This window comes from Numenius arquata, chromosome Z (assembly GCF_964106895.1).
Source record: "Numenius arquata chromosome Z, bNumArq3.hap1.1, whole genome shotgun sequence".
In the NCBI taxonomy this organism is placed as follows: Eukaryota; Metazoa; Chordata; class Aves; order Charadriiformes; family Scolopacidae; genus Numenius; species Numenius arquata.
This window is the reverse complement of record NC_133616.1, coordinates 66,810,628-66,830,865: the sequence shown is the minus strand read 5'-3', so window position 1 is coordinate 66,830,865 and position 20,238 is coordinate 66,810,628.

Below are 20,238 nucleotides of genomic sequence, written 5' to 3'. Positions count from 1 at the left end.
TTTTTCCCAATCCCCCAATGTCCTGTGCCAGAGAATTTCATCCTCTAACCATGCACTGTGTGAAAAGTTTGTGTTAAACGTGCTGCTTGATAAATTTATTGAGTAGTCCAGTCCCTATGTTGTGAGACAGTGAATAAACATTCCCTGGTTATCTCCTTGATCCATCGATGGTTTCACAGGCCTTTCTTTTCCTGTTTTCCCTTCCAATTAATCTCTTTTCCAAGCTGAAATTTCTTATTGTGTTGTCTCTTTGGAGAGAAACTGATTGTCAATTTTGACAATTCTAGTTGCTGTCCATGTATATGTGTGTATATATATATATATTAAAGATAGACTACTTCCTTTCTGAGACAGAAAAAACCTACTTTCTGCAGTGTTCAAAAAGGGACTATATCATGGGTTTATACAGTGGCATAATGTGGTTTTCTGTTTTATTTTCATGGCCTTTCCTGGTAACTCTTAACATTATACTTGCCTATTTTAAATTGCCATTGAAATTACCTTTTACAGAACTATTCATAGTGATGATAAGCCCTCTTTCCTGAGCCAGTTAACAACCTATAGCTGTACATGCATAATTAGGGAATGTTTTTCTGCATGTGTATTACTTTGCATTTATAGACACTGAGTTTCATATTCTATCACCCACTCACTCAGTTTCGTAAAATTATTCTGCAACTCTTCTCAGATAAATGCAAATATAATTCCAGACTTGAGGAAAGGAAAATCTATTCTGGTGACAGTCTGTGTCCAAACAGAGCAGAGATAAGAGCATGTTTTTGGGTGAAACACACAGACATATTCACAATATCTATGCAGGTTCTGGCTGTGCAGTTGTGCTCTCTTACAGTCACCCAGACTTTAATGGCCCCACTGAAAGGTCTGAAAAACTCCTGCTGACTTTACAACGCCTGAGATTTCACTCACATGCTTTCAATACAGGAAGAAGAAAGTGGCTGAAATAGAGTGTCTGGAAGCGGAATTCATAATTCATATAAGTATGAAATAGGCTTTGTACAGTGCCTCCAAGGAAGAGGACTCTCAAATAAATGGGAACAGCCTTCACTTCTTAATACCTAATACTCTAAAGGTATTTCTTAATGCCCAAAGAAAGATCCACGGGAATGTAATCATAGGTTTTTCTTTCTCTCTCTCTTTCTTTCTTTTCTGGTTTTTTTTTTTGACTGTGTGATATTTTTGTCACACTTTAACCAGCTCCAATTAGCATATTTTTGCAAACTGATGAAACAGGCAACATTTTTAACTTCCCTCTGAACATTTTGTGAGGCAAAACACAGAAGTAACACCTACATGTAGAGGGTTCTGCTATTGGCCTTGTTCCAAGCATCGTTTGAAACTAGCTGTAAGAATTCTAAGAGAATTAGACAAGTTGGACCTTACACACCCATATGGAACTAGAAAATCTAATGACAACACAGGAAACTGTCAGCTGGCTCTTGAAGTGTCACACAAGAAAGCAAAGCATTACCAGAAAACTAGTTTATTGAACCTAACTGACATGAACAACAACAAACCAAAATTAGTAAAAGCATGTGCCTAGGGCAATCTACTGCTGTTTATTTATTTTAGGTTTCCTAAAGCTGCTTATTCCTTAGGTTTCTTTGTTGGAGATTGTGATATGGCAGTCTTGCTACAGTAAATTGCTGTATTCTGAGGGGACAATTTATGCCAATCAAACACAAAATAATTTTATAAATAAATAAAATAAAACCTATATTTATTCCCTAATAAAGATAATATTGAAAAAATTCTCTTGCAAATAGATAGTTTTCCTGTCATGGTCTTTTATTTTCTCTAGCATCAGAAAAAAAAATCAAAAAATTATCAACTTGTCAAAGTGTTAGCTTGCTTTGTAGACAAAACTGAGAAGGTATGAAGATTCCCAGTTCCCTTCAAGTATCTACATCTCACTGCCAGACCTGAATAGGGCAGAGATCTTTGCTTTGAATGTACGATCTCTGCTTCATTCCCAAATATAAATGGATCAGAGGATGAATTCATCCTCTGGCCTGCTGAGTTCAAGCTGAAAAAAGTTTGCCAGTGATTCATGATCTGTTCAGATTCAGATGAGCTAACACATTCTTATTCATAATTCTGTTTGGTCTTTATTTGCCTCTGAAATACTCTTGTCTCATTCCTTATTTATTCAATAAATAGGTTCTGAAGGAAAGCTTAAGCACAGAGAAGTCCCCCAGGCATCACATTCAGCATCCAGATGCCACTGGCACACACAGTCCCTGAATGGGGCCCTGAAGCCTCCCAGCACCTAAGTTTTAAGGAGTAGTCCCCCAGGGTGTTCAGCTCCTACATGTTCCCAAGCTCAGACCTGTCTTCTACCTATCTCACACCTTGACACAGTAAGATGTGACCTAAACAAGCTCTAACCACTCCCACAGAAGAGGCAACTGAAGGGGGTTCAACCAGTAGCTCTAGACCAGGGATCAGTGCCCTCAGGTGAGAATGAGACATGCACTGTTTCCAGTCTCTGTCTGTATCAAACCTTCTCAGGTTTGAACCACAGCCTCCCATCTTTTTGGTGAGTATGCTAGCTAATAGATTACTAGGCAGGTATTACTTCTGCCAAAGATATTTCTGTGACACGCTCAGGCTTTCTGATGTAGGAAAAGCATCTCCTACTTTGTACAGTAGCATTTCATATTGGGAACACAGGTTCTCTTTGAGACACATAGAGATGCTGGATTTGCAAAGCCTTGTGTAACTGGCCTTTCCATCCTTTTCGCTCCCTGAATCCATGTCTACTCTCTCCATGAGAGCTCCCAGTTAACTAATGCTACCTCAGGCATTTTTCTTGCAGGCTTTGCTCATCTTTTCTACATAAGCTATCATTTCAATGTTTTCGCTCCAACCTGAATGCCAATAAGATGTACAGGCCAAAATTTGATCTTGGTGATATCAGATGGACTCCCTTTGTTTCTGTGGCTTTACTGTCATTGTACGTGGATGCAAACTCTAATTGATAGGAGAATTTGGCCCACTGTATATATTGACATCTATTCACAACATAAAACAATGATTATATTACCACACAGTACAGCAAATTGGTTTTTAGGCAATAAAAAAGCATTATCAGCTCCAAAGGAGCAATTACACTGCACACTGTGAATACATATTAGGAATAATACACAGAACTCCTCTCAGTCTAAATTAGTGTATTGGCATGATGGCAGCTCTGAAGATGGAAGAGTGCAGGACACCTGGGCATTCTGTGCATTAAATTCTCATCAGGGTAAGTAAATTGATATAAAAACATCAGTAAAGGTATTGGAGGCAGATCTTCCTCTGAAGTAAAATACTGTTTATTTCAGTACATCTAGGTTAGCTTAAACCAACTGTTGTCTACTCCTTAACAGAGAAAAAGTAAACTGGTACAAAGGGAGAAGGGGGAGCTATGATTTATTTACCTAATCAAAGAGAGCCTGCCAGCCTAGCTTCTACTTTGTACCAGTGCAACACGTCTGCCTTGTATTAACGACTCTTCAGTACTCATTCTGCTACTGCACAGGGCGTTACTGACAGGTCTGACCCTGCCTTCTGTGCATGTCCTCTGAAGGCGTTGGGAGTGGTGTGAGTGTTAAAGAGATGAGTACTTGAGACCAAATAATTTTCTTACCGGGACAGATGGACTCTGATCTGTTCAGCTGCTTGGGTGAAGGTACCACACACAAGCTCCTCTTCTTATTACTTTGCTTTCCTCTTAGGCATTACCTTGAAAGTATGAAAGGCTGAAAAGAAGACTACAGGGGTAGATTTAACATTACACAACCCTGAGGAGACTATTTGTAGATCCTCTTGTTCCACTTACATTGTTTCATTCAAAAAATCATGTTACTCTTGCACCTGCAAGTTGATTACTGGTTTTGTAGGGCTGGTTTTAGAATCTGCTGTATTTATTACATTTGTTAAAGTATAGAGGTGGAAGACTCTAACTATGATATGTGAAATCATGTTTTTCCACTGCTTCACTGCAAACCTCATTGGAAGCAATGAATTTCCTTTATTTAGACCTATTCTACATCAATAGGTATGGAAATATAGATTTTTTTTTTTCATTTGTAAGAACAAGAAAGACTTGTTGGTGATTTACCTTTGATGTTTATAGATTTCTCTTTAGCACATGCAGTATATGGCAAATTGGTTTTAGGCAATAAACAATAATTGCATTTTAGGAGTCAGAGATGTCAGTGCCATATTATGTTTGGAACCTTGGTAAATTTCTCTGTTCTACATTTCTTCTGCAGACAGAAAAATATAAGACAAATAATGTTTCTTGACTCCCAGCCTATCCTTTCTTCTCCTTTTCCCTTTCATGACACATTTTTAGATTAATGATACTTAGGAAAACGTTAAAAAAAATGTTGTAAATGAATGTTTGTAATTATGGTGCCGGTTACTCCTCAAGGACCCAGTAGAAAACCAGAAACTTTTAATCTAGAGCAACTTTACAAGCCACCAGAGCTAAAAGTTAATTGGAAATTAATTCCATATTCTGTGTAAATTATTTGTGTTAAATCATGTGTTACTGTATAAATAATATACATTTAAACAGGCTATTGTAAGCACAAGATAATTAACAATAAACAGAAAGCATTATTCTGCAATAGAATGCTTTGGCCAAGTCTAATTTATTTTTCTCACTTATAACACTAAAAGAACATCTTACACTTGTGCTTTATATGCAAGTCACAACAGTTCTGCTCATAACCATACTGCGTCTCTTTCATATATTCAAGCCATTTGCAAAATTTCCATGAGCTGCACAACAAAAACCAGACACTACTGATGGTTTAAGGGCTTGTGATTTTAAACCCCCAAATAATTTAAACTGGTTTTATTACAAACAACTGAAGGTCTAAACTGGGAATAATTTCTGAGCAAATTCTAGTCTCTAATTTTGAGATTCTAAGAATCCAGTGTCTCTGTACAGAAAATAGATGTCATCCGTGACTCTTAGATTTTGGACATCACTCTTTTTTCTGATCAGGCTAATGACACATACATAATGCCCTGTGCACAGTCTGTGTTAAAAATTATCCAAGGAAGATCTTCTACCTAAATGCAGACACCTGAAAACAGCTATACGAAACATTAATGGATTTTTTTTTTTAATTCATGTCTGCCAGTAAAAAATACAGAGCAGCACTTGCTTTGTTAGTGTAGGTGTTGTTAATGCACTTTCTGTATCCATTTAAATGCAAATCCTCATGCAAATAATCATTTGAAAGAGGAAAAAAAGGAGTATGTTCAGCTGAAGACAAAGCTGGAAGGATAATAGAAAGCATGAGCAGAGTGTCAGAGCAGGGCTTTGTAATAAAAAACCTTTTTGGAATGCCAATGAAAACACATTAATAACTGCATTGAAAATTCCTCAATGGAATATTACAGTAGAATAGCATATATATGTAATTTCCAGAAAGCGAAATGAAACAAATTAATTTAAAATGTTGGATATATGTTTGCGAACATGTAGTACTGTATACGCATTCATGTAAGAGCCATAAACAGAGCCTCAAGTGTTGGCTATAGGCAAATATTTGTTATTTGAATCTAAAACTGGAGAAGAAGAATCATTAAACAGACTACCGTGTAACTAAATAATGCTTTGGGGTGACATTTGTGCAGAAAACAGGAAATGAACTGGGACTTAATAAACGTAATTAAACTACAGAACAGTAATTTTGGACCTATTTACTCTGGGGAAACATGGTCTTGGCAAAAGTTGCAGTTTACACATTTCTCAAGGGCACTTAAGTAGTTAAAAACCACAAACCCCTAGACTGTGCTAGAACACAAAAATAAGCCTCCTGCCCACTAGTACCTTTTTTATATTTGCAGCATCTCTCACTCTGAGTCAGTTAGCCTGTCTGACATGCAATACATTACCCAGGATAGAGAGTGCACTAGAGTTTTAATGCACTGCAAACTTCCTGGCTTACCACTGGCTCATTTGATAACAACATCATGATGATAAAGCCTGGAAATGCTGTTCATCCCATACACTGAAAGACAGTCATTAGTCTGTCTGGAGCCAAATACTGTCCAGTGCAGGGCTGGCACCTTCTTTCTTGGAGATCAATTTCTGCAAGTCCCTTCCCATGAGCTTGGGAATCCAAGAAAGTTAATAATTTAATTTTGAGAGTGTTTGTCTAGATTATGATGCAAAGGCCTGTGCTGGAAACTGTGCTGAACACCATTAGGTTGAATTTCTTGTTTCTTTGAAGTTGTTTGTGTTTGAGACACTAGGCAGAATACCACAGCTGTCCTTGGACAGCCTCATACAACCTGGGGTGGTTGGCTGAGGAGAGGGAAGGCACTTATGGTAGGGAAGTCCAGAAAGTGGGATATCGATCAGGGACTAGGAAAGGTGGATGGAGTAGGGGAAGAAGGGTAGTTTGTTAGAATAAGAGTTAGAATGACATCAAAATAGAGATTTATTCTCTTGCATGGTGGACGGAGGAGGAAGACAGAAGGGAAGAGAAACTTTCTGAGAGAAGGGAGCTGGAATACATTTAGCATGCTGGGTGTGTTTGACTAAAGTGTATTTAGGTGTTGCTTATACAGGCAACAGAAAGAAATTCTAGAGAGAAGACAGAAGACATACAGTGAATCAAATATACAACAATAATACTGTTTTTATCCAGCTTCCTTAACTAACGCCTTGGCTTTTTGCTGTTCTCATTCTAGATCAGATAAGTACTAATCAACACAATTAGAGTTAAGCGAATAATTTGCAATGAATAATTTAGCAGATGAATTTAGCCTCTTTTCCTGACTATGGAATATTGCTGAGCAGATCGTGATCTCCTTTAACATATTCATTATTCTAATTTATTCTGAAAATGTATTCCATAAAAGCTTCTGTATACTTGGCATTCAATGTTTCCTGTATGTGTGTTGCCTGGCTATGCCTGATCAAATAAATCACATGGTGTTGATATTGTTGCCTGACTGGATAAACACTTGAGTCCAGCATATCAAATGAATATATACAACTTTATGTCTAATTTGGTAACTACTTAGAAATTAATTTTCTATTAAAAATTTACAATAGAAAGATCTTGTCTTTTTTGTCATCCTTCAATAGACTGAAGGGATTTTTGGTTCTGAATGTAGCTTTTGTGTGTGTGTGTCCCATCAATTCCAGGTGAAGGTAAGTGCAGAAAATTCTGCAAAGTCTGGAAAACGCTTCTCTTTCCATACTCTCTTCAACTCAAAGATTCCCAATTGTGTGATGCACCAGCAGTGTTTGTATAAAGGTTTTGACCAGTCTGCTTTTCATCTTCTAATGAGGTAAGATCTTGTAGCGTATACTGGTGACATTATTGGCACTGATTTGTATACATTTTCTTTACAGTCTATTCCTGCTGTGGTAGTGGAATAGCTGTAGAGGGAACCGATACAAGCACTGATAGACTGTGTAAGAGGTATTCCAAAAGACAAAGCAGAAGTATATTGGATAATAAGCATAAAATGAAACATCTCAGATGTAATCATTTGACTGTGGCTGTAACTGGTTATGAAATCACAAAGGGTATAATTAAAAGCTATTTTCATCATATGGTTTGAGACCAACCCCAAAATGCACCCAAAAACTTACCTGAATCTAACTAGATCAACTTAAAATTAAAAAAAAAAAAAAAAAAAGAAAAATATGATCAGAATATCAGAATTATGTTTTCAGAATTTGGCATTTTCTAGAGGCTTATTACAAAACTTGGAGTTCTACTTGGATGAAATTGAAGTCAGGATCAAAACCGTTCCTTAGGGCTCATAAATATTCTTAAACCCACTTCCTACCATGAAGACAAAAGCAGAGGAGCCACTGGCTTACCCTGAGTCACAAAAGGAGAATCACAAAAGGATGGACTTACCACTGCTGACCTCTGAACGATGGCCATAGCTGAAGAAAGATCATCAGCCCCTTCCTATGAGACAGAACATAGTTTTCTAGGTTTGGTTTAACAGATCTGACCCTCCCCTGCCACTCTGAACTATCCTGAACTTATTATAAAGCATACTTAAAATGACAAGTCACATAATATCAGCCAAGAATTCTCCTGTGAGACAATATTATTCACATGCTAAATGATGGCTACAGTGTCATTTTTGATGTAGTTGTGACAAAACACATTGGAGGATCTTTTCATTTCCCAAATATTCCAGGTGAATCACGTGTCTGCAGTGCCCTACATGCCCTGGCAATCCTGCGATGGGTCTAAGATCCTGGAAACACTTATGCTGTCCTGTGCCAAAAGTTTCAGCTTGACAATGACAGGAAAGCTTTCTGCACTCTGGCTTTCTCACAAATCTGACAAAAGGAGAGTTAAGAGCCTTGAACTTGAGTTTCCAAGGTTAGGTTCAGCTTGAAATTCTATAGACTATTTTTAAAGTATTTTTTCCCTTCTGTGGGGAAGGGAAAGCCTCAAAATGTGGCAAAGCCTCAAATGTATCCTTTGTGTTTCAGGGTGAGACAATTCCCTCCTCCCCTCCCACTCTCCTCCCAAATCCAGAATTTGCTACGAAATGGAAAGGTCAGCTTTTGACCTTGTCACTTATAGACAGCTGACCTCTGTGCTACACACATGAAACACAGCCAGTTCCTCCACACACAAACAACTCAAACTATTGTATGAGTTTGACCCCAAGTTGTTACTCTACCTTCTGTAACAGTCCATACGATGATCTCAAGAGCAACCACACTGGGCTTTTTCAAATTTCAGACTTAAGGAGGTTTGCAGAAACATCCTAAATATTACAGGTCAAAGCGTATATCACAAAGAAAGTTCATCAGAGAATAAGAGAGTTTATTTTGCGAACTGGATTTTCTCATACTTTGTGAAGTGAATTTTTGAAGTGTTGGAGGCACGACATTCTGTTCCAACACAAAGATGTCAGCTTCATGTGCTGCACCCTTCTCAGACTGACTGTACAAACTGACTGTACAGCAGTACAATTTATTCCCTTTTACAGTTTACAGGAGCAAGTTCATCAATCTCCTTATCCCCTGCTTCCACATGGTTTTCATTCCTAGAATGGCTGGGAAATGCAACACTAAATTAGACAAGCTCTCTGGTACTCTGTGTCCTAGTTCACAGTAAAATGCTCCCTTCCAACAATGAGACTTAATATTGAGCCATTTACCTAAGATTTTTAATGCCATAACCAAGTATAGCATGAAGGAGCTCTGAAAAGCCACAGACCAGCATACAGTGGACTGTAAATCTTGTGTTGGATCCTCTATTGGGAATCTCCTCTGCCTGCCCGAAAATCCAAAAGAAAAAAAGAAGCTAAGACTCCTTTGATATAGAAATGAATCATCCTTACTCTTTCAATAGAATTTGCATTACAATTCATGGAGTTTGTAATACACATGGTGACAGTACAGATCTCTTAGTATCCGCCATCACGATAGTCTACTGCAAGTCATAAGACGTTGTCTGCTACACATTCAGGACATAAAATATGATTTTGTATGTAACTTCAGCCTTACTTATGGGCAAAGTATTTGTTGTAAAATTTTATACCTGTAGGTATGTTGCTGCCACCGAAGTAAAAGAGGGTTTTGTCACTAGCCTTTGAGAGAAACTGAGAGAAAATACATTCTCACCAGTTTTGAATTGAGCAGACAGGCAAGGGAATGTACATAATAGTACTGGGTTTATTACTGGCAGCATAATTGTGTACGGGTCAGGTTTGAGACATTTTGAAGCAGTACTTCACTTTTTTTTAAATGGCTTTATATACTTTTTTATTTTTTTTAAGGATCTAGTGTGCCAGTAAAATTTCTGGTTTTCAGCAGTGATGTCAGTGCAACTGACTAGCTGAAAGTCTGTGTTTACTTTTGAGGTTAACAGATTTTTTCTTCTATTCATCAGTTACTTAACAGCAGTCTTAATTTTTGATAGTTTTTTTTGGAAAGCAAATTTCCTCTGTTAAAATATAGTCAAAGAACAAAAACATAACAGTTGTATTTGTTTTCAGTGGCAAACACGTACACTCCCCTCATCAGAGCTCAGCTAGTGGTGCCAATAAAATTTCACAATCCTAACCGCTCAGATTAACAAATTGCAGTTCACACTGTGTTACAGTTTCACTTTAATATTACATTTCTCTTTTTTTTTTTTTTTTTCAAATGCTGATCCAGGGCTGGTGTTAACACACATCAAAAGGGATTTATTCCACTCTGTATTGAGCAGATGGCAGCTAGAGGACTGTGAGTAAAAAAGAATATAGCTTTGGGGTGTGCGCTTGCTGATATTAGCTGGGCTAACAGTTCTCAAGCTCCATTATGTGTCCATGTGCTTGGGAGTGTTGGTTTATGAGGATTCTGCAGTTCAGCAACTCATTGAGGTATATGAAACAAATTCCTCTCTGTCAAAAGAACACTAAAATTAAAAAGCAGTTGGTTTAGTTCAAACATAACTTTGTTGTCATTTTGAGCTCACCTGTACTTACTTTGAAGGTCAACACAGGAAAGCCACACACACGCACATATATACGCAAACAAAGTTTTCAAAAGGAGGTCCTTGCAGCTTTCAGTAAAGCTTTTTGGGGTTTTTTTTGTCTTTTTTTTTTTTTTTTGTGTATGTGTGTTTTGTGTTTTTTTTTTTTTTCTTTTTAACAGCTCTTTTCCCACGCTCCAGGCACCTGGTGACCTCTTCTCTGCTCATATGGGCAACAAGGACCAGATAAGACAGGATTACATCAGACTTCAGATGCTATCCCTTATGCTACAGTACTTACTGCAACTGCTTTTTGATTAAAAGTCTGAGAAAAGTGCTATAAACACCATTATATACAAATGTAGAAAAACATTAATACTTGAGATGCAAAAAGGGTAGAGGAGCACCCAATAATGTTAGACTAGTCTACATTAGACTATATAATCTTGTTTTGTATCTTGCCTAAATAATGTTACAATATGAATTTGTGATCAGAACTTCAGAAAAGGCTTAGAGACTATAGAAATGATCTGAATACAAAGTCCCTCTTTAAAAACATGCAATTGTGATACAATTAATGAAGAATGTGAAAATTTATTAAAACATGTCTATTGTCTGCAGGGATATGGTAAGTTAATGGTTCAGTTATCAGGTAATTATATGGTAACATTGGCATGCATTGTCATGTAATTACCATGCATTATTTTACATTAGCCCATGGCACCATTTTATTCTATTATTTACATGGGGAAACTTCATAAATGAGAGTGTGGCCCTGAGCAAGCTTCGAGCTGTGATGGAGAGCTTACTTTTCTTATGTTCTGTTGGTGCAAATAGGATTTAATTTCCATTAGCTGTCATCCTACCAATATCTGGCACAGTCAGGGTGACAATGCAGGCTTAAAAAGTTATTGCAAAATATAAATAAAAAAACCAACATGGCAACAGTGACAACTTCAGCTTTCAAGTATCCCATTCAGCCAGGATGGTCAGACTTCATGTGAGTTTGGATCTCTTTAGAGACAGTTAATGTTAGGACGGAAAAGTTAAAGGCCAGATTGGCACAGAATCAATGAACATCTCAAGTTGGAAGGGACCTGTAAGGATCAAGTCCAACTCCCTGCTCCTCTGATTGGCATACCTGCAGTATGCCTCTGTGTGTGTATTAGGTTTTTGACATCCTCTTCCATACAAAATTTACTCTGTTTTTTTAATCCAAATGCATGATCACGTCCTTATACTAAATCACTTGGCTCAAAGTCTTTTACTCAGAATTTGCTTCAACTTGCGTGCCATGCCTACTATACACATGCTACTTATTAGACACAAAAGTAAAAATCTTTCATTTGTGCTGTTGTGTAGTGCTGTGCAAAAATTGAATGCAAAAAATTGAGACAAAATTCCACTTCAGGAGAATTGCATCCTAACTTACAGTTTTCATAGCACCTGAATTAACTGTATGCATGATATCACACAGAGCTTTGTATTTCAAGATAAACAATATTACAATATCCAAATGTGAATGCTTCACATGATGATCTACCTCTCTTATCAACACTGAACCAGTCCTTACATGTCCCTATTGCTGTAATGTTTCTTAAATTCAGTCTTTCTGCCAACTGCTTAACAAGAGAGAAATTATTTTAATCAGTCATCTTTGCATGTTCTTTCAGCTGCCTAGTGGCATGCCTGACAGACCTTCTGGCTTCATTTTTATGTGTGTCTGAAATATTTTTCTCTTTTTTTGGTAACCCTAGAGAGTAGGGTTATTAAATTCTGACAAATCTCCACACTTGTCATCTATCCTTTCCATTGAATAGCTTGTACTTTTCTAAACCATTTGTGTTCAGATATGCTTGATACATGCATCTAAGACTTCTGACATATCATACGGTAGTAGACAACCCTTGATTTCTAACTTTTTTCAACACAGTCATTTTATTTTTCTACAGATCAATCTAGAAGTTTTAGTTTATTTTCCTCCTTTCTTTTTTTGTTGTTTGTTGTTGTTGTTGTTTGTTTTGTTTTTAGATTTCATAGAATCACAGAATCATAGAATGGTTTGGGTTGGAAGGGACATTAAAAATCATGTAATTTCAACCTCCTGACATGGGCAGAGACACCTCCCACTAGACCAGGTTGCTCAAAGCCCCATCCAGCCTGATCATGAACACCTCCAGGGATGGGGCATCCACAATTTCTCCGGGCAACCTGTTCCAGTGTCTCGCCACCCTCACAGTAAAGAATTTCTTCCTAATATTGAACCTAAATCTCCCCTCTTTCCGTTTAAAACCATTACCTCTCATCCTATCCTTGATAAGAAGTCCCTCCCCATCTTTCCTGTAGGCCCCCTTTAGGTACTGGAAGGCTGCTATAAGGTGTCCCCGTAGCCTGCACTTCTCCAGGTTGAACAACCCCAACTCTCTTAGCTTGTCCTTACAGGAGAGGTGCTCCAGCCCTCCTGTTCTTGGCCCTTCTTCATGGCACTCATGTCACTCTCAAATGGTCTGCACAGTCTGTCTACAAGGTAGGTACACAGTCATTTCAAAGTCCATAAGATGTTTCTTATGAATGGATATGAAGTCTACAGCACATTCAATTAGGTTGTAATATGACTTAAAATACAAACTTGCATGTGTGTTTTCATTCAGAAATGCAAAATTTCTCTTGCAGGTGTAGCTGGGATTAGAAAATGTAGTTTTAAAAGCTAGATACTGTTATCCTTGGTTTTTTTAAAAACTATATATTTAGCTAATGCTAATAAGGATAAACATATAACACTTTTTGAAGATGTGATGTGTTTCATGACACTAACAAAGAATGACCAATATCATTATTGTACTGCATTTAAGCATTTGTTACGAGCAGCTTCAAACAGGTTGGGGCATCATTGTGTAAGAAAGTGTGCAAACATAAGAAAAAATAAGGCTCACTACGCTCTAAGAATTACTTTAAAAAGCAGCAATCATGATCAAAGATGTACCTTCCCTATAATAAATTGTAAGATATCTTTGTGTTTTCAGTTCAGGTGAGTCAGGGATCACTCATTTTCAACTCACTGCTCTTTTGGACTTGCATGCCTACAGAGTTAATACAAAACCTTTCTGTAACAAAAGAAAGATGCAGATGGATTTGTGTTTTCAATAGCTGTTGTGGAAAAAAATACTATTATATGAGAACTGAAAGGATCTCAGAGGAATGTGAAAAGTGTCCAGAAGGAGATGCAAAATAAAACTACACTGAAAAGTCATACATTCAATGCCTCTGTTACTTGAATGTTTTTCCAGCAAAGTACAAGTTTCTGATTCTATGAAAACATTTATATTTGTAGATGCTAACAGACCTTAAACAGATTGTACAATACACTGGAATTCCTAACTTCATTGTCAAAACTCTTTTTATTCCTTGTCTGAGAAATTAATATATCAGAGTTCTTCAATTATGAGAATACAATAGTTCCATCAGGCTCCTTTAAGTTCTGTTTTCTGTTATTGATCATGGTCAGTTATATTTGCTACGGGGAGGAGCATGAGAAGCAAAGCTACTGTAGTTCCTCCTTGTATTTGTTGTCATCTTGCTGGTGCAGCAACATGGCTCATTGTACGTAACCACCAATTATGCTTGTGTATCCAGGTGCATCCCTCTTCCAGGAATGTATCTAATTGTTTCATGTTCATATGGCATAGATTAATACTTTTGTCATTTTAAATAAGTGGTGCCGGTAAGTTCTTCACATCTTTTTTCAGCTGTAAGCCTTCTGCCTGATAGTTTTCTTTGGGTGGGAGCTAGTTCTTGTGTTGTGTCAATGTGAATCATTGCCTTACACCCACGATCTCCATATCATTCAGCATTTCAGAGACTTCTGTAACATTTCACAGTCATTACCCTTTTGCAGTAACAAATTCTAGTTCTTCCTAGTCTACTCCGAGTGTATGCATACAGAAGTTGTTCTCATCTCTGATTATCTCCTTTATACTTTTCATAGTATCCAGTCATGGAGCTCAATATTTTCACATTTCTGACAGCTTAAAATGCTTATCTTTACGGCTCTACAAACTCATGTAATTTCTTGTATTTAGCTTACCTGAAAAACAGATCATTCTGAAACATAAAACAGCAGGAAAAAGTGTTGGAGAAAAAATAATATCATGAGTTTATCTTGGGAAAGTGGCTTGGAAAGCAACAGTGGCCTATTGTGTCTAACATTTTTACCCAGTTTAATGTCTATAAAAATAACAAGGTGTAAATTTTTAAAAACAAAGATTTTAATCCAGAGACATCCAAATAGTAGGGAAAGGCTAGTCAGACTAGAGTCAATGGGTGTTGAAATACATGCACTGCAACTACTTTCTCTGCCAAATTCATCTCAGTATCTCCAATTTGATCACCCACACAGATATACAGCTGATACCCCCACAGCTATACACAGCTGATACTACTGTGTGTAAAACAACAATGCATGTGTTTGACATTAATGACACTGTAGAGGCATATTTTTTTATAAAGCAGACCAACTAATATTTTTATAGCTGGAAAAATCTCATTTTAAATCTTTTTATCTGTAAATATGTTATGAAACTTGGCCTGAAGTGATTTGGGCAAAAGGTGGTCCATTGGTAATGACGCTATGGAATATCATTTGCATTTCTCAAATTACAAAGATATACTTCAAATTGTTCATTCAGAAAGCTTAATTTTCCTGTCTAATTATATGGTTGCCACCTATACAGTACCTGGCACTCTCATCACCTCCTCCCAAACATTAACATAGATGTCCTCACTATGCCTCTAGCATTCAAAATCATCATTCTCCATACTTTGTAAACAAAAATATTTAGGCATCTAATTATTGTGTCTCTTTAACCATTAAGTTTGTCATAAAATATGCAAAAGTTAGGCACCTAAGACTATGAGTGGGTTCAGACTAAGTGATTTCCCCAGGTTCAAGCTCAGTAGAAGAACAACCATCAGAGTCTGCCAAGCAGATGAAGACACATGGTTCTTCTTCCTGTCCGGACATTGTCTTGTACTTGAGACAAAATAAGTCCTGTGTTTTCAACCTGTTCTTGAAAAACTTAATTCTTCATCTCAGTTGCAGACTTTCCAAATGCAGCTGTCCTGCTTTTGCAGAATTTAAACTTGAGCCTGTCTTTGGGGGAGCCTTGCTTCTTCTTCCTGCATCATGCATCAGGCATCCAGATGGAGGAAAAAAAAGTTACTTGTGAAGGGAAACAAAGATTCAGCGAAGGTCGAAACATAGGCTTAAGCATCGCCATAGACAGGCAAAAAATTGAGTGAGGTCAGCTGTAAGTACTGTTTAGTTGTCACTGACTTAATGGGATTTCAGCAGGCAATTTAAGATGCACTTGCACATACTTGGAGTTGGTGTGGTGTAAATCAGTGGGACCTGAATATAATTTACGTGTTTTGTGGGAGAAAGGTAGGCTGCTGAGTGAGATGACCATCACATTTTTTTAACTCCCTGAACACACCGAGTCTTAAATTTAGGGACAGATAATTTTAAAGCACAATAATTATAATGCACATCCTACTTTTTTTTTTTTTTTTTTTAAGCTCTTTGGAGTGTTGCATCAGACTTAATCTGATGAGGAATAATTATTTCATTGTTTTTGTGTATATGTTACAGTAAATGAATGTATATAGCTCATTCAAAAGACACTCTAAGATCAACAGTTTTCCATTATGTAGTATTTTGTCTACAAAAGAGCCAGAACAAAGTCATGTAACTTTGCTTTACATCATTTGATATCTTCACTTTGAAACAGATTCAATCCCAAGCAGATCTTGAAGTACCATATAATGTAAGGAGAGATGCCAAAGGGCTTCATATGAATGTAATTGGTTTGTAAGGACTACATTTTATTGATTATTAAGAAAAATGGATCACATTAATTTCTAAAGATTTCAGAGAAGAACACAAATATAATTCTTTCTCATCTTTCTGGAATCTCCAAAACCATGTCCAAAGAGGTCTTTTTAGTTTTATCTACCACTTCCAACAATAAACAGAATTAAATTCCATGAATTATCCAAATTGTATGATTTAATGCATCTCCTAAAGTGGACTGCATTTATGGGATTACATTGTTTTGGGAAGCAAGATAAGCAAAAATCATTTTGGAACACATAAAATTCCAGCTATTGATGGATTTCAGCTCTTCTTTTTTTGCACACAAAAATCTCATTATCCTACACCACGTGTTATGCAAGAACATGAATATAGGAAACTGTGTAATTCTGCAACTGTAGAATAACAACAACAAGACATCAACATGATTAGCCAAAACAATTTCTTGAGACACTTCTTCACAAAACAAAGATGTGTTGTTTAGCACTGTAAAACAAAAGTGCTTTCCTGTAGAGATGTAGTGTGGAAAAACATTGAAGGTAGCAATGAGGTGACTTGAATCAAGAGCAGTGGTAACTTAGAGCAAAAGTACCTTTCTCCACTTAAGTTCTTATAGAAAGAAAACCAGTATGCTCTAGGTTTTCTTCATTCTAAAATTAAGCAAGAAAAAAAATAATCTCCTCAATTGGCTGTAAAAACAATGATAAACTCATCCCTGGTAAACTCTTCCCAGTTGTATATTTTTTATCTAAAACAAAAGCTGTGTGTTATTTGGTGAAAAGTAAGGGAGATGCATTCACACCCTGATGCATAGCTGGCACTTGGGAACGCAGAAGAGATTCCACTTTGCTATCTAGTCAGAGCAGGGAAGCAGAGATGCTTTGTCTCCCTGTTGACCTAGGGCAGCGTATTTCTTCTCCAAGAGCCATGGAAGTTAGGGTGTGTCTCATTTGTAATGGTCATATTCTTCCCCTTGCTCTTTTCCTGCCAAGAAGAAGAAGAAAACAAAAAAATTAGAACTTGCATAGAATCTTGTTACACCTACAGTAGCTGTTCCTCTCTCCCAGCACCTTAATTACACCTTTCAGAGACTGAATTCTTTCTGAAAATTCATGATTATGTTATATTTTTGCTTTAAAGGAAAACTTGTTTGTTGGACAAGGGGCTTTCTCTTTTCTGTTTATTTATGATAGGGCAATTAGACTTCACCAGAAGCTTCTCTAATAATTACACAGAGCAAAGAGAAAACCTTAATTAAATTTTAATGATGAGTGTGATTGTGCTGATTAGGATAATAGTGGTCATTATACACTATCGCAAGACTTCTTGTTTATATTGTATGTTGCTAGTACCATGAAGCTTGTCTCAAAGTTTGTATTTATCTTAATTTGGTAATCTCTACTGTTATTAATTGCATACTCCATTTACGCTCTCTACACCTCATCACTACCATAGTATCGTTACACGTTCCTCAAATAGGCACATTTATATGAACAACAACAACCTTTCTGTAACATACCTAAGTATTTTTCTCATGTAGATTCTAGAAGCTTGGTGACCTAAAGTAGGTTGCACTTTAGATTTGTGAAAATTAAATATCAAAAATGTTGCCATGGATTTTATCTAAAAGTTGAGTTGTTTGTGAGGTGGGTAAGTTGAAAGACGATGAAAACCCAGATGCAGTCAATAGGAAAAGCTAAACACAAGTCTGTTTGCAAAGGTCAGTAATGCTGACCTGTGCATTTAATCTCTCCATATCCTCAGATGTATGGAACCAGACTTTCTGGAATAGCAACAGAAGCCTCGTAAATGAGAAACATGATAAGTCACACTACGTGAGATACTAGGCTACTTTCCTTTGATAAATTATTGTTCTTATGTAAAAGAAAGGTCAGATGTACAAGGTCAACAGGAGAAAAAGTAAAGCAGAGACTCATTCCAAAACCTCCAGTTACAGTGCACCCTGGGGAGAAAAGAAGTTTGTAGGCTGGTGGTAACATCTCTGTGGCAGCACAACCTCTGGGAAAAAAGGCAAATGAAATCCAGGACTTCAACCTCTTGTATAGACATGTAAACCTCTGACATTCTCTGAGTGTAGACACTCACCTACAGACTAACAAAGTGTGGAAAATTAATACAGCATCCCCTTTTTTTGCTAGGCTTTGTCCACTGCCTTGAGGTGCTGGGAGCCCAACAGCTTTATACAGTAACTTAATCATGTTCAGGTTTCCACATTGCCCACTCGATCACCAAAAATGCATGGAGTTAGAATTTGAGGACTTAAATGTGAGAGAAATGCACGTTGCTTATCGAGCCCAGGAGGACACCATAATGTTACAGGTGGCTGTGGGTAAACAAGAAGCATGCTGTATCCAGTGGTTCTGTAGGATATCTGGGGACCATTAACTCTTAACTTACTGTCCCCAGTGATCCCTTTTGCATCAATGTCAAGGTAGGACACTATCTCCTCCACCCTCCCTTTCCCTTGTGGACCTCCTATCTGGCCTGCACTGGCAGGCCAGATGGGATGCCCAGGCTACCTGCACTGGCAGGTAGCCTGGGCAATACTTCCTGACTACCCCAATACAATTGATCACCGGCAACCTTATTGTTGTTTTGTCTTAATTCACAAGTCAGTCTCAGTTGCCTCCATCTTCACTGCAATTACCTTTGTGATGGGCACCCTGCAGACTGCTGCTTGCTGGCCTACATACAAGTGGTGTCCCACCTGGGGATAAAGTGCATATAATTTCATATTAATGTGAATGTAAATTACAAAATCAGTCTGAGATTTAATTGGCAGACGCAAGTGTTCATGCTCTCAGGTGGCTGAAGGCAAATAGCTTTGCAGTGTCAATGACTAGCTGCAGCCCTCAGTCCCACATGTAGGATGCAATCCTCCAAAGGAAGGAAGTGTGAGCAGGAACAGAAACAAACGGTTTGGGATGAACAAAGGGCTCAGCCTTTGTAATCTAGCATTTTGGATTTCAGTGACAAAGGTGCAGAAGACCACTTGGGGTCTTTATTAAGGGGCATCTAAAGAAATAATGAACCATGAAGAAGTGACATGATCAATAGATTAGCTCCAGTTTACATTTGTTATAATTCTCACCTAATTGCTTGCTTGGGTCTGCCCATGGCCTTAATTGCATACTGGTATGTCACCTTTGAACTCTGCTCTGTTAATTTTAATTGTAAACAATGGACTGTCTTTGAAATATTTCCTCCAGTTTTCTTTCTTTTCTGTCACAACTGAACCTATGCCTCCCTGATGTATTATAAAAAGGAAATGTTTTCTCCCTGCTGTGCCTGAAGACTGACTCTAAGTCAAAATTCAGAAGTTTATAATGGCCTAGACTGAACACTGGCACAAGAGCAACATCACTATTTACAAGCAGGAAAGGTGACTCACCAAGTATGGCATCTGTTTAATATGCCCTTATATATGTGAGCATACACACCCCCTACGTTCAAAATAATTCCAAATGCCATCATAGATAGGAGTTTTATGAACTGTACAGCAAATGTTGCAGAATTTGTGGACTAGGGTTTTTTTAACATTGCCTGCAGACCTTAAAGAATAATATTGCACCATTAGGGTCCTTCAACTTCTTCTAATATAAGTCAGGAACAGTTATTTCTATCCACTGGGTAACATTTACATTTATTTCTTCGTATGTCATACAGAGCCATCAATCATTATAGCAGCCTCTCTACCTCATAGGAAATGTAGGGCAATGATAATGTTTTATGTGTGTAATTAATCCTGTCGCAGATGTGTAGTTTCCAAGACTACTGCCATTAGAGTATTGACGGGATTCAGAACAAATATTCAGGCACTGGGTTAGTAATGATTTTAATATGATAATATCCAGTTACTCATAAACA